Below are 10,537 nucleotides of genomic sequence, written 5' to 3' on the forward strand. Positions count from 1 at the left end.
GAGAGCTGGCTAAAGGTGGGTGTGGGAGGATGGGGATAACTGTGGGTGGTTCTGACTCACACTTCTCTGACTTTATTTTCTAGGTGTGAAGTGAGACACTGGCACGGGGGAGGACGCCGGCAAGGTGAAGGGTACCTTGAGTGCAGAAGCAGCAGTTTTGGGGTGTTGCATTCTGTGGAGGGGTGATCTGTGCAGTGCATCAGTTACCTGGGGTGGCTTCTGTGGGGAACAGTCATTCTGTACTGGACATGGGTGGGAATATAGTTATCAAAGATGAGGAAAAGGCTGAGGTATTTAACACCTTCTTTACCTCAGTTTTCAACAGAAAGACAGGTCATCATGAGGACAGATGGCTTCTGGAGCTTAAAGAAGGTGATAAGAATCTAAACAGTCCCCCTGTAATATTGAAGGACACAGTCAGTGACCTGTTGAGCTGCTTGGATCCCCACAAGTCTATGGGACCGGATGGGATCCACCCAAGGGTGATGAGGGAGCTGGCAGAAGAGCTCGCCAAGCCTCTCTCTATCATCTACCAACAGTCCTGGCTCACTGGGGACATCCCAGATTGGAAGTTGGCGAATGTCACGCCAATCCACAAAAAGGGCCGGAAGGAGGACCCAGGAAACTACAGGCCCGTCAGCCTGACCTCAGTGCCTGGCAGGGTTATGGAGCAGATCATCCTCGGTGCAATCACACAGCACCTACAGGATGGGCAAGGGATCAGACCCAGCCAGCACGGGTTTAGAAAGGGAAGGTCCTGCCTGACCAACCTGATCTCCTTTTATGATCGGGTGACCCGCCTGGTGGATGAGGGGAAGGCGGTGGATGTGATCTACCTGGACTTCAGCAAAGCCTTTGACACTGTCCCCCACAGCATTCTCCTGAAAAAGCTGTCAGTCCACAGCTTTGACAGGACAACCCTGTGCTGGGTTAAGAACTGGCTGGAAGGCCGGGCCCAGAGAGTGGTGGTAAACAGGGCTGCATCAAAATGGTGGCCGGTCACCAGCGGTGTCCCCCAGGGATCGGTGTTGGGCCCAGTACTGTTTAATATCTTTATCGATGACTTAGAGGAAGGGATTGAGTCCATCATCAGCAAATTTGCAGACGACACCAAGCTGGGAGGAAGTGTGGACCAGCCGGAAGGCAGGAGGGCTCTGCAGAGCGACCTGGACAGACTGGAGAGCTGGGCTGATTCCAACGGGATGAGGTTCAACATTCCAAGTGCCGGGTCCTGCACTTTGGCCACAACAACCCCATGCAGCGCTACAGGCTGGGCACAGAGTGGCTGGAGAGCAGCCAGGCAGAAAGGGACCTGGGAGTCTGGATTGACAAGACGCTGAACATGAGCCAGCAGTGTGCCCAGGTGGCCAAGAAGGCCAATGGCGTCCTGGCCTGTATCAGAAACAGCGTCGCCAGCAGGTCCAAGGAAGTGATTCTGCCCCTGTACTCAGCGCTGGTGAGGCCACACCTCGAGTACTGTGTCCAGTTCTGGGCCCCTCAGTTTAGGAAGGATATCGAGGTCCTGGAGCAGGTCCAAAGGAGGGCAACCTGGCTGGTGAAGGGACTCGAGCACAGGCCCTATGAAGAGAGGCTGAGAGAGCTGGGGCTGTTCAGCCTGAAGAAGATGAGGCTCAGGGGAGACCTCATCGCTCTCTACAGCTCCCTGAAAGGAGGTTGTAGCGAGGTGGGAGTTGGTCTCTTTTCCCAGACGACTTTCAACAAGACAAGAGGACAGTCTTAAGTTGTGCCAGGGGAGATTTAGGTTAGATATTAGAAAGAATTTCTTCACGGAGAGGGTGATCAGGCAATGGAATGGGCTGCCCGGTGAGGTGGTAGATTCTCCGTCCCTGGAGACATTTAAAAAGAGTCTGGATGTGGCACTCAGTGCCATGGTCTAGCAACCGTACCGGTGGGTCAAGGGTTGGACTTGATGATCTCTGAGGTCCCTTCCAACCCGGCTAATTCTATGATTCTATGAACTGGCTCACAGTTTGCTTCACACAGGGAGTGTTTATTTCCAGGAGGGCGGGGCTTAATTCAAAGGGGGCAAGGCTTGCATCACATGAGCGGTGTGTCCATGCGAAGGAGGGCATGGCTTAATCCGAAGGAGGCGTTTCCACAGCGATAAAGGGTGAGGTAGGCATCACAAAGGGAGGGTGTCCACTCCTAAGAGGGCGTGGCTAAACCATAAAGGGATGTGTCCACACCCAAAGTCGGCAGGGTTTGCTTCACAGTGTTTATTCCCAAGAGGGCAGGGCTTCATGCGAAGGGGGTGTGTATGACGGTGGGGTTCCCATTACAGGGGGTGTGTCCACATACAGGAGGACGGGGCTTTATATAAAAGGGGTGCGTCCCCACCAAATGGGGCAGGGTTTGCATAGCACTGAGGGTGTGTCCACTCAGGAGAAGGGGACTATAAGGAAAGGAGGCGTGTCCACAGCCAAATTTGGAGGGGTTGGAAGGTGGGACTTAACACAAAAGGGGCATGTCCACAGCCAACGGGGTCAGGGTTTTTAAATCACAGAGGGTGTGTCCACTCAGGAGAGCGGGGCTATAAGGAAAAGGGGCATTTGCACACCCAAAGTAGGAGAGGTTTTCCATCACACTGTGTGTGTTTATTCCAAGGAGGGCAGAGCTTAATGCAAAAGGTCGTGTCCACAGCCAAAGTTGGTGGGGATTGTATAAAACAGGGAGTGTTTATTCCCCTGAGGGTGGGGCTTAAGGCAAAGCGGGAGTGTCTGCACCCACAGGGGGTGGGGTTTGCATCCCTCAGAGGGTGTGTCCATTCAGGAGGGCGAGACTATAAGCCAAAGTAGGTGCATCTGCACCAAAAGTGGGTTGGGTGTGCCCCACATGGGGGAGTGTCCATCTGAAAAGGGTGGGGCTTAACCTGAAAGGAGTGTGTCCCGACCCAAAGGGACATTTTTTCTGTCCCTCAGAACTGGAGTTAGATTTGTGGGGCTGCTGCCCCACAGCTTTCCAGGGGACCTGGCCTCACTGACCAGTGGCTACTCCAGGCTCCAGTGAGCATGACCCACAGCTGCCTGCCTGCCCCATAGATATAGCTGTGCCCCATAGAGTTCATCATGTACGCTTGTTGGACCCTCCCTATGAAGTCATCACTTTATGCCTGGTGACATCACTGCACTTTTCCTAGGGCCAGGCTATGTAGTCTAGGTTTTGTACTACACAGTGGAGTTTGAAGGATAAATCTAAGTAGAAGTATCTTTAACAAATAAAAAAAAAAAAAAATTAATTTTGTGTCCTTGTAGAACAGCAGAGGAGCAGGCTTGCGTGGAATAGAGGAGTGCTGCAGATTCCCAGGCACTCACTGACCCTGAAGAAGAACAAAGAGCTGTTAATAACTTAAGGAATTTGCTATCTGGACGATGTTATGTCCTGGAACCCAGCGCCTCTGGTGGTAATGGGTAGATAAGGTTTTTTATCTTTGTAGGAAGAGCACTTTGATGTGTAAATTGTAGATGAATCAATAGATATTGGGATAGTATGTAAGTCTTGTGAGCCACACCATCAACAATTCTGATTGTGCACAGCAATTGGAGTCTGTTCCTTCATGTCTTCAATCATGTCCTAATTAAAAAAGACTTGAAAATGTAGTGAAGGAACCCTGTGGCTACAGGAACATCCCAGCCCTGTGATGTGGCTTTCCTTGTTCACCATGGCTTCAGGTGCCAACCCCCCTGAAAAATAAGTGGAACCCTGTGTGGGGAAGGGCTTGGAGGGAGGGGTGGGATGTGGGGGATCTGAGGAGTCTGGTGCTGAAGAGGTTGGCAGTGGCTGTTGTGATGCTCCTTGGCAGCTCTGAGTGTGGCTTGGTTCCCTGCTGTGGTTGTTTTGCCGTCTGTGGGTTTTGCCGTCTGTGGGTTTTGCCGTCTGTGTTTTTTCAAATTTTTAAATTTTTTTCATGTTTTTCTACTTTCCATCTTTTCCATCTTTTCCATCTTTTCCATCTTTTCCATCTTTTCCATCTTTTCCATCTTTTCCATCTTTTCCATCTTTTCCATCTTTTCCATCTTTTCCATCTTTTCCATCTTTTTCTTTTAGAAAAATGGAAAAAATGAAAAAAATAGAAAAAATAAAATAGAAAAAATATCAAAAAATAGAAAAAATAGAAAAAAATAAAATAGAAAAAATAGAAAAAATGAAATAATAGAAAAATACAAAAAATAGAAAAATTAAAATAGAAAAAATAGAAAAAGTAGAAAAAATTGAAAAAAAAATAGAAAATATAGAAAAAATATATAGAGAAAATAATAGAATAAAAAAGAAAAATATAGAAAAAACAGAAAAAAAGAAAAAATAGAAAAAAAAGTGGAAAAAATAATATAGACTAAAATAGAAAAAATTAAAATAGAAAAAAAAAAAAAGAAAAAATTAGAAAAAAAATAAAATAGAAAAAAACCCCCTACCCCAAAAAGCCAAAAAAACCCAAAAAGCACCCCTCAGAAAACCCGGAAACCCAAAAAAGCCCCAACCCCCTTCCCAAAATTAATAAGAATTTTATGGGAATTAATATATATATATAATTTTTTTTTTCTATGTTTTTCTATATTTTGCCAGTCCTGACTGTTCCGACTTCTGGGAGCATGTAGTGAAATGAGGCAATCAGGATTGGCTAATTAAAAGGTGGGAGGACTTAGCTTGTGTCAAGCCCACCTGTGCCCAATTAAGGCCAAACCCCAGCTGTGCATTAGCAGGATTGGGCAACCAATAAAAGGTGAGCTTCAGAGGGCATACCCGGCTCACTCTGGAGCAGCCAGAGGAGGAGGATAGCAGAGTCCCAAGCACAAGCATTGAACAAGGCAAGCCAAGTCCAAGGTGACAAGATGGGAGCATTGTTTGTGCACCCCCAACAACAATACCTGCTTGACTTCGAAGCGCCGTCCCTCAAGGAAAGTTCCTTCTGCTACAGGAGCCCCATTGATCAACAGTGGAGACAGGCCGCCGAGGGCTTCTGAATTTGAGGTTTGTGATAAAACCAAAACCCATAACCCAATTGTTGGTTGTGCTGTGGGTAGAGCACCATGGCAAACAAATGCAAAGAGTGACCACTGAAAACTTTGGGTGGCCCCTTCTCCCTTCTTGTCATTGTGACTCTAGCTTGCTCTCGCTCTGAGCCTTCTCCCAACTCTGCTGGGATTTTTGAGAAGCCTAAATGAACCTTTTCCTGCCTTCAGAGTGCCCTGGGGGGAGTAGGGGTGGTGGGCTGTGGTTGTGGGTTTTTAGCAGACCCTGGGGACTGAGCTCCCAGCTGTGGCAGGAGCAGGGGATGATGTTCTCTGAAGGGCTCCAGCTGGGGTTGGGGTAGCCCAGGTGTGGCCAGTCAGGTTGATGAGGGGGCTTTCCCAAAGGACTCTGGGGAGGGTATAGAAGCCTGCACCTCTACTCAAGGGCTCAGTCTGCTTGGCAGTTGTGGTGTGCTTGGAGCTCTTCAAGGTAAGAGGAGGAGGGCTGGGGGCTTTTGGCTGGTGCAGTGGTTGTTTCCTCCATCTTGGTATTTTTTGGTTCCCCAAGTGGTAATGCCTGCAGTGTTCAACTCTAGAATGAGAGGGAAAGGGGAACACCCAGGGGCTCTTTGGAGGAGTTCAGCATTCTCTAAGAGGTCAGTGTTTACTGATGTGGAACTTGCTGGTGGTTCTGTTGGTTGGAATTTTTTCGTGGCACATGATGAAGAGGAACCCTGTGGCTACAGGAACATCCTAGCCCCCTGACGTAGCTTTCCTTGTTCACGATGGCTTCAGGTGCCAACCCCCCTAAAGATAAGAGGAACCATGTGTGAGGAAGGGCTTGGAGGGAGGGGTGGGATGTGGGGGATCTGAGGAGTCTGGTGCTGAAGAGGTTGGCAGTGGCTGTTGTGATGCTCCTTGGCAGCTCTGAGTGTGGCTTGGTTCCCTGCTGCCTTCTTGTCACTGTGGCCCTGTCCTTCCACTCCTCCCCCTACGGCTGTGGCCTTCTTTTTTCCCAGGCCGTCTTCTTTTTCTCTCTCTGTCTCTCTCTCATGCTCTTCTCTTGCCTTTTCTCTCTTTCTCTGGCTCTGAGGCTTGTCCCCAACTCTGTTGGGATTTTTGAGAAGCCTAAATGAACCTTTTCCTGCCTTCAGAGTGCCCTGGGGGGAGTAGGGGTGGTGGGCTGTGTTTGTGGGTTTTTAGCAGACCCTGGGGACTGAGCTCCCAGCTGTGGCAGGAGCAGGGGATGATGTTCTCTGAAGGGCTCCAGCTGGGGCTGTGTTGCCTATCATTAGGCGTGGCGACCTGGTTCAGGAAGGGTGAACTCTGTCCATCATGCTCACAGACACCAATGTGGTGGATAGGCAAAATGGCGTTTATTCACAGGTGATACAGCCTTATATAGCTTAGGCTTACAGAGACATTGCTGTCCGCTTACATCACTATCTTACTACTGATAAGAGAGAGAGGCCCTGTCTTCCCATACAACGTGATATCTTCTGACTGCCAGGCCCTAGCTAGGCCCTACCTGACTACAGGCTGGGGTAGCCCAGGTGTGGCCAGTCAGGTTGATGAGGGGGCTTTCCCAAGGGATTTTGGGAAGGGCAGTGGGGACCAGGGTGTATAAGCCTCCACCTCTACTCTGGGGCTCAGTCTGCTCTGCGTCTGTGTTGTGCTTGGAGCTCTATTGGGTGAGAGGAGCAGGAGTGGCAGCTTCTGGTGGGTGCGGTGGTTTGCTCTGTCTTGGTATTTTTGGGTTCTCCAAACGGCTGCAGTGTTCAAATCTGGAATGAGAGGGTAAGTGGAACACTCAGGGGCTCTTTGGAGGAGTTCAGTGTTCTCTAAGAGGTCAGTGTTTACTGATGTGGGACTTGCTCGTGGTACTGTTGGTTGGAAATTTTTTCATGGCACATGATGAAGAGGAACCCTGTGGCTACAGGAACATCCTAGCCCCCTGACGTGGCTTTCCTTGTTGACCATGGCTTCAGGTGCCAACCCCCCTAAAGATAAGAGGAACCATGTGTGAGGAAGGGCTGGGCAGGGAGGGGGAAAGTTGAGAATTGCAGGAAAGGGGTTTGAAGTTAGTGTAGGGGAGAAGGCTGTCCAGGAGCAGCCCCCTTTGGTCACGTGAAGGGACCAGGTTAGATTCCAACACGATGCAAACATGGGCAGGGCCGCTCCAGCCTTTGTGTGTTTTGGTGTGTAGTTTCTGCTGTTTCTTTGTTGTCTTAGAGCTTTCTACGGCCTTAGTGTCCTCGTTGTGCTCACAGAGCAAGTCTTGCACCTTGGGCACCATCCCTAGGGTCTAAAACACCTTATCAGCACATTCAGTAATGCTTTGTCTTGCATAACAAATTCACAACATGGAACAGTCTTGTGTATCGTAGCTTTCTCAAAGGTTGTCTTCTGACATGTTCTTCCTAACTCCATCAGAATCTCTAATTGTGGATTTTCTTAAACTGCGACCGGTTCCCTGTGTCCTTAGGTCTCAAATCCAGGCTTCTCATTTACCTGTCATCTAAGCTTAGAAAGTAGCTTCTTTAAAAGGCGATGTTGTTCGACACTCTTGGGGCCACAATGGAGCCTCCATGCATCACTGTTGCATCCCTGGATGTCTTCCAGCCGAGCTGTCTTGGATCCTGGAATCATTCATCTTACTGTGAGTTTCCTCTTGAGGTCGAGTCTTGTGGTTTGCAGCGCTGTGTATTGGGTTGGCCTCATTATTGAGAGTTTGGCTTGGAGCTGTCCTGCCCACATTGTAGGGTCAAGGGCCCTTGGAAGAGTCTCAGAGGAATTGTCCATGTGTTGAGCAGCATTCCGTAGACCAAATGTTGGTGGGCTGCAGGAGCAGTTATTTCTCAGATGTTGTATTGCTGTGGAAGGCATTCGCATCCCCTGCTTTTTGTGCTTTTTGGGAGCCCTCCAAACCTCATTTTGGCACCCCACAAGGCTGGCAGGCAGACGGGCGAGGGGCCAAGGTAAAAGAGCAAGCGGGAGGTGGATATCACAGTGGGCTGCCTGTTGTTTTAGGCAGTATCTCAGCATGTGCTTTTCCTTTGACTTTTGCAGGTGCCACACAAAGCCACGGGTTGAGGAGCGGTCAGAGAAGGTGAGACGGTTGCGGGCCGGCTCATCCAGAGATTTTACTTCAACGCAAGTGTTTCCCTTTCTTTTTGCAGGAGCTGTGCGTGCCACCTTTAGAGGGGGAAGAGCGCTGGAGGTGAGACGGGATGGTAACGAGGAGGCTCGATCTCACAAGCAGAACAGGGCAAGTCGGGGGTTATGAGGAGCTTGTGGAAGAGGTTGGTATTTAGCTGATATCCTATTTCTGCTGGCATTGCTGTTTGTTATTACAGATGGTGAGGAGGAACTTTGTGGTTTTGGGAAGATTTCCGTCAGCTGATGTGGGTTACTTTTCTGTCCAGTGCTTCAGAGCCCCAGCCGTTTGAAAGGTAAGAGAAAGGGAGGATGGTTGGGGAGGGTCTGTGTAGAGGGGTCAAGGTTAGGAATCGCTGGCTCGGGTTTTAAAGGTACTGTAGGGGAGCGAGCTGTTCAGAAGCGGTGCCCTTTGGGTGGTTGATGGGAGCCTGTCCCTCCCTGGCATGATGCCAGCAAGTTGCAGGAATTGAATGAGCATTGGAGGTGAGGTGGTAGTGCAGGGCTTGTGGAGCTAGTGTCTTCTCTCAAGCAGAAAAATAGTTTTGTGCCTTTTAGTTGCCCTGAATGACGATACCTACAGCGTCCAAACCTGGAAAGCGTGGGTGAGTGGGACCCCGCAGGGCTCTTCTGTAAAGCTGGGCCATTTGGAAGAGAACGGGGCTGGCTGATGTTGGACTTACTGCCGAATATTCTGGTAGGTATTTTGGTGTTGTGGTTATATGTGTGTGGGGGGGTTTTTTGGTTAGTTTTTTTGGTATTGTGGTGTGATTGTTGTTTTTTTTTTTTTTTTTTTTTTTTTAAATGCAGGTGGTGAAGGGGAACCTAGCAAGTTGAGGATTATCCTGAGCCACTCCTATTTTTTTTTTTTTCTGGGCTAACTATGGCTTTGGAGTGCCAGTTCTCTGAAAGATAAGTTGAGGGCCCGGGGGGGGGGGGGGGGTGGGGAGGGGCTGAGCAGAGGAGTTGAGGCTGGGAATTGCAGGTAGTGTTTTGAAGTTAGTGTAGGGGAGAGGATTGTCTGGGAGCAGCAACCTTTGGGTGGGTGAAGGGAACAGGTTACTTTTCAGTACGATTCCAGCATGGGCAGGGCAGCTCCAGCCTCGGTGTGTGGGGTTGTGTGTTTTATGTTGTCAGTCTTTGTTGTCTTAGAGCTTCCTGAGGCCTTGATGGTCCTCTGTGTCCTCACAGAGCAAGTCCTGCATCTTGGGCATCCTCCCTGGAAAGCCTTTCCTGCTCAGCACGGTGCTGGTCAGCAGCGTGTTATTCCGCACGACGAGTCTAAATTGCAGATCGGTCTCTTGACTTGGAAGTTTCTTGATGATTGTCTTCTGCAATGTCATCCTCAATTGCATTGTCATCTGATCTCTGTCCATCCAGTTTCCCTGAGGGGGACTCTTTCCCCGCATCCTTGCGTCCTCAGGTCTCGAAGGCGGCTTCTGGGGCATCCGTCGCTTCGTTCCCTCGCTTTGCAGACGCATCGCTGTAGGTCTTATTGCCCACAAGTCTTGGATTCCAGAGTCCCTCTTCTTGCTGCGAGTTTTATCTCGAGGTCAAGTCTTGTGACTCACATGGCTGTGTCTTTTGGTCAGTCTGTGTCTGTGAGTGTTTGGCTTGGAGCTGCCCTGCCTGCTGTGTAGGATCAGGGGCCGTGGGAAGTGCCATTAACTGACCGACTCGGTGCTGAGCAGCTTCCCAGTGATTTGCATAATCCTGTTTTTCAGATCCCACGTGTCGATGACCATCAAGAAACAGATGGAGGAGGAGAGGAGGCCGCCACCCAAAGGTCGGTTCGGGCGTGGAGTTGGTGGGAAGGTGCCTCCTTTGGCTGCTTCACCGCATCATGTTTTGTTGTCATTTTGAAGGTGGAAGCATTGAGCGAAGCGGGATACGGACACCAGAGGTGGCTGCGGCAAGGTGAGCAAAGGCCGGTGGGCTGGAGGAGCAGTTATTCTCAGGTGTTGTATTATTGGCTTGTCATGAACATCCCTTGTTGTTTGTGGTTTTTTTCAGGTGCACTCCTAACGTTGTTTTGGCACCCCAAAGAGATGGCCGGCAGATGGGTGAGAGGCCGAGGTAAAGAAGCAGGAGATGGACGTCACAGTGGCTTGGGTGTTGTTGGGGGCAGTATCTCAGCATGTGCCTTTTGCTTTGACTTTTGCAGGTGTCACACACGGTGCCGGAGTGACAAAGCCGTGTCTTGAGGAACAGTTGGAGAAGGCGAGATGGCTGTGGGCTGGGTCAGCCATGTATTAACGTCAACTCTGTTAAAGGTTTCCCTTACGTTTCAGGTGCTGCGCGTGCCACCTTTGGAACCGGATCAGCACTGAAGGTGAGCTGGGGTGGTAGAGAGTGGGTTCGTGGAGCTGGTGGCTACTGATCAGCAGAACAGTAACTCTTCCTCTTGGTCTTCT

The 10,537-nt window shown here is 49.9% G+C and overlaps 1 long non-coding RNA gene across 1 annotated transcript; it reads left to right on the forward strand.

The window, feature by feature from the left end:
- Positions 1 to 8,154: 8,154 nt before the first annotated feature.
- Positions 8,155 to 9,044, forward strand: LOC139790965 (uncharacterized). The gene is made up of 3 exons (XR_011723753.1): positions 8,155 to 8,419; positions 8,682 to 8,820; positions 8,934 to 9,044. It is a non-coding gene; the product is annotated as an uncharacterized lncRNA (long non-coding RNA).
- The last annotated feature ends 1,493 nt before the right edge of the window (positions 9,045 to 10,537 follow it).

The sequence above is a fragment of the Heliangelus exortis genome, unplaced genomic scaffold (genome assembly GCF_036169615.1).
Source record: "Heliangelus exortis unplaced genomic scaffold, bHelExo1.hap1 Scaffold_72, whole genome shotgun sequence".
NCBI lineage: Eukaryota > Metazoa > Chordata > Aves > Apodiformes > Trochilidae > Heliangelus > Heliangelus exortis.